This window comes from Etheostoma spectabile, chromosome 5 (genome assembly GCF_008692095.1).
Source record: "Etheostoma spectabile isolate EspeVRDwgs_2016 chromosome 5, UIUC_Espe_1.0, whole genome shotgun sequence".
In the NCBI taxonomy this organism is placed as follows: domain Eukaryota; kingdom Metazoa; phylum Chordata; class Actinopteri; order Perciformes; family Percidae; genus Etheostoma; species Etheostoma spectabile.
The window spans coordinates 21,964,142-21,969,015 of NC_045737.1; the positions used below are offsets into that span (position 1 = coordinate 21,964,142).

General features: G+C 44.6%; 1 protein-coding gene across 3 annotated transcripts in view; it reads left to right on the forward strand.

Annotated features, from left to right (window-relative positions):
• The first annotated feature begins 1,082 nt into the window (after positions 1–1,082).
• dmxl1 (Dmx like 1) overlaps positions 1,083–4,874 on the forward strand; it is a 64,188-nt gene continuing 60,396 nt past the window's right edge. For all 3 annotated transcript variants that reach the window (XM_032515610.1, XM_032515614.1, XM_032515612.1), the window contains exon 1: positions 1,083–1,440. The gene's annotated coding sequence lies outside the window, so the exon portion shown is untranslated. The remainder of the gene's footprint in view (positions 1,441–4,874) is intronic.

A 4,874-nucleotide genomic window follows, 5' to 3' on the forward strand; every position in this document is an offset into this window, starting at 1 on the left:
GTATTAGTAGTAGTAGTAGTATATAAATAGTATTCAGATTCAATCAGATTTAAATAATCAGATTTAAATAATGATTCACACAGCATGGTTGCAGCTATGAGAGTGATGTGTAGCTTACAGTTAAAAACAACAGATGCAACCTATAGCTCACCCAATAAGAGCGTGCGCCCCATGTAGGCCGAGGCCTTTCCAGCACCCTGGGTTCGAATGCGCTGCGGTCCTTTGCTCCGTGTAACCTTTCCTGTCTATCCACTGTCACTCTGAAATAAAGGGGGTAAAGCCCAAAAACATTATATTAAAAACTAGACAATAGATTTGTTGATGTACTTTGAATCTAAACCTGACTGTGTTGATGCACAGGGTGTGTCGCTAGTAAACTATCACTGATGGTTGTGTGGTTAGTTTGTGCGTCACCACAGATCTGAGCTTGCTTGGTTCACAGATGCTGATGGCTTATTTTGACTCTGTGGATGGGTTAAATATTGTTGCTAAATAAATTTGCTAAAGTAAAAGCTACTTGCACCATTTAAGGGCACTGTTAAAGTAGTCTGTAATTTATACACATTTTGACAATTACAATTTTCTGAGCAGGTTTGTCAGTTGAGCATTAGGACAGTTCTTCATTTACATAGTGTAAACAAAGTTTGACACAGCCATACCTCGGGAGGTGTTCACTACCAACCGGTACAACCACAATCTTCTATTAGAAAAGGTGAAAATAATAACACTGTTGGCGGGTGTGTGCTATGTTGATCTTGCGCTCCTGTCATAGCAAAACATTTACATACCAAAAGGGACAACTCACTCATGTGCAATATCAAGGTTTACTTATCTGTTATTGGTGCAATACTGTGAATGCTTTGTATTCAACCTTTCAGTCTGTTTAGCCAATTTATTATATTTGCTTGTATTGCTTTTTTTTTTTTTTACAGTTTACATACTTAATATTATATCTTGCATTCTTTACTGATGCCTCTTGTTTTTGCACTGTTCCCTTTGCTACTATAACAAAAAAAGTCCCTGCTTTGGGATTAGTTTGTGTGAAAAAGCAACTACAAGGACCATAATGCATTGCAGCGAAACAGTCATCATGACATATCTTCAACATAAGGAACAGCTTCTTCCTTGGAAGCGTTTCATCTGCTAACCTTGCGGAGAGGTTGGCTCCTTCTTATGGTTAGCATTTTGAGAAGTAATTAAAAAGCTACTCGTCTTGGCAAGCAGATATTTACAGACACTAAATGTGTGCCAGAAGTGACCTACAGCTAGCTTTCTAGCCCAGGAGCTCGTTAAAAGAGAGCTTGACAAGCTAGTACGCGTAAACGCCAGCTAACCGAGGAGACCTAATAATTTAACATTAACGTTCAACAAAGAGAGCAGCGGAAAAGAATACCTGTTATCGCTGTATCTACAGGATATATTAGGACGTTGCAGCACAAGGTAAGTCTCTAGCTAACACTGTCGTGTTACGTTATGTTATTAACTGCAGATGGCTAGCTAAACTTGACAGCTAAGCGAGCTTCATGATTCGACGACTTGTAAACAGAGAGCTGATAGAAAGTTTTCGCATAAAGTAAGTGAGACATACACTTAAAAAATTATGTTTTATGTATTCATGTGACGCAGTGTTAGTCAGATGTGTCATTTGCTAACCCTATCACGTGAGTTGCCACAGCATAGGGAACATAACTCACATTGTCTCAATAAAATATCCCAACCTTACTGCTGCACTTTGTATGTAAGACCAAACTTTGACATTCAAGTACGTGTTGCCCACTTACTAAAAATACATAATTTTGTGGTGTAAGGTTAAAATTACAGTGATGTAGATACCCCCAAAAAGTGAGATAACGTTACTGTATATCAGTAAAGCTTGTAGGTACGTGATATGGATGGTTCTTTTTGGTGAATGTTACTTTACTCAATTGTCCCTACTTGTTACTGCAACAAAGTTAGTGGACAAACACTGTAAAACAAGTTGTAACACAAAGGAGATTAACATGGCTTGCAGTGCTGAAGTAAGGTGTAGCCTTCATTGTAGTGACCCGCTTGCCTCACTGACACCTGCTCTCCACCCTTTTTTAATAATGGATTTTTATGTCTATTCTTTATTGGACTTGCTTTGCGTCCTCTGCCAGCAAACCGAGGTGAAATATCGTACATTGGCCTACACAGGCATTTCTTAAGTCAGTGCTGTTCTTACCCACCCAAGAATTCAACATACTTCTATCACTTAGGTACCTTTTTTTTGTAGAAATTGTAATACAATGCCTTTATAATTGTATACACTTTAAGAATAAATCTGAAATCTTTTTAGATGACTTAACTAGATTTATCCATCATCATACAGTTGCCTCTTTATTAAATACACATGACAATTTTTACCTGGGCAGTACGCAGAAGCTGATGCCACACGTCTATAAATTCCTCCTTCCCAGAGCTTATGTGACACTGGACCACTGGACTTGTACGCTATCAGCTACTACAGCATCACCTTTCTTGTCCAAGGTCCTATTTTATAGGCTCCCTAAAAGCCCTCCTCTATATTTACTGCTGATGGTTATTCAAATACGTATACATATACTAATTAGTTTGCCAATAATCTAGCTGACTAGTGAAATAAGTATTCATGAAAACCAGCTGACTCAATACAATTCAATTTGATGTATAGTGTCAAATCATGACCGGAGTTATTTCAGTACACTTTACAAATAGCATAGGTCTAGACCATCCATCCATCCATCTTCATCCGCTTATCCGGTATCGGGTCGCGGGGGCAGCAGCTCAGTAGGGGACCCCAACTTCCTTTCCCGAGCCACATCAACCAGCTCCGACTGGGGGATCCCGAGGCGTTCCAGGCCAGGTTGGAGATATAATCTCTCCACTAGTCCGGGTCTTCCCCGAGGCCTCCTCCCAGCTGGACGTGCCTGGAACACCTCCCTAGGGAGGGCGCCAGGAGGCATCCTTACCAGATGCCCGAACCCACCTCAACTGGCTCCTTTCGACGCAAGGAGCAGCGGCTCTACTCCGAGCTCCTCTCGATGACTGAGCTTCTCACCCTATCTCTAAGAGACGCCAGCCACCCTCCTGAGGAAACCCATTTCGGCCGCTTGTACCCTGGATCTCGTTCTTTCGGTCATGACCAGCCTTCAGGACCTAGGTAGGGTAGGAACGAAAATTGCCCGGTAGATGAGAGGCTTTGCCTTCTGGCTCAGCTCTCTTTTCGTCACAACGGTGCGATAAACGGAATGTAATACCGCACCAGCTGCTCCGATTCTCCGACCAATCTCACGCTCCATAGTCCCCTCACTCGCGAACAAGACCCCAAGGTACTTAAACTCCTTCACTTGGGGTAAGGACTCACTCCCCACCCGAAGAAAGCACTCCATCGGTTTCCTGCTGAGAACCATGGCCTCAGATTTAGAGGTGCTGATCCTCATCCCAGCCGCTTCACACTCGGCTGCGAACCGATCCAGTGAGTGCTGAAGGTCACAGACCGATGATGCCATCAGGACCACATCATCCGCAAAAAGCAGCGATGAGATCCCGAGCCCACCGAACTGCAACCCCTCCCCGCCCCGACTACGCCTCGATATCCTGTCCATAAATATTACAAACAGGATTGGTGACAAAGCGCAGCCCTGGCGGAGGCCAACCTCACCTGGAACGTCCGACTTACTGCCGAGAACCCGGACACAGCTCTCGCTTTGGTCATACAGAGATTGGATGGCCCTAAGAAGGGACCCCCTCACCCCATATTCCCGCAGCACCTCCCACAATTCTCCCGGGGGACCCGGTCATACCCTTCTCCGATCCACAAAACACATGTAGACTGTTGCATCCTCCAGGCCCCCTCCAAGATCCTTGCGAGAGTAAAGATCTGACCGTTGTTCCACGACCAACGGAATCCGCATTGTTCCTCTTCAATCCAAGGTTCGACTATCGGCCGAACCCTCCTTTCCAGCACCTTGGAGTAGACTTTACCAGGGAGGCTGAGAAGTTGTGATACCCTGTAATTGGCACACACCCTCTGGTCCCCCTTTTTGAAGAGGGAACCACCACCCCGGTCGTCCCACTCCTTAGGCACCGTCCCAGACTTCCACCAATGTTGAAGAGGCTGTCAACCAAGACAGCCCCTCCACACCCAGAGCTTTCAGCATTTCTGGACGGATCTCATCAATCCCTGGGGCTTTGCCGCTGTGGAGTTGTTTGACTACCTCAGCGACTTCCACCAGGAAATTGACGACAATCCCCCATCTCCTCCAGCTCTGCCTCCACCAAAGAGGGCGTGTCACTGGATTTAGGAGTTCCTCAAAGTGCTCCTTCCACCGCCCTATTACCTCCTCAGTTGAGGTCAACAAGGTCCCACCCTTACTGTATACAGCTTGGATCCACACTCTATAATTTACAAACACCCAACAACACACTTGACATGGATTTTAGGACATGCCACCATGATCAAATGAGCTTTGATGCCAGAGATCCCATTGTGAGATTCCATGCAGTTTTGGACTAGTGTGCAGAAAGTTTTGAGAACACTTTGCTCTGTATGGAAAATACAGTGAAACAGAAACAATTCACAGACGCCATGTTTCATTCTTGATAACATAACATGCGCAGAATGTTAAATCAAATTTCTCTGCTTTACTATGGCAGCTGTGGCTCAGGAGGTAGAGGGACTTGTCCTTTTAATCACAAGGTTAACTTTGCCATTCCATCTCTGGCTCCACATGTCGAAGTGTACTTGAGTAAGACACTAATCCCCAAGTTGCTCCAGATTTGACAGGCCAGCGCCTTGCATGGCAGCATTGGTACAGTGGGGCTCAAAGGTTTGGACACCCCAGGTAAAAATTTGTATTAATGTGCATAAAGAA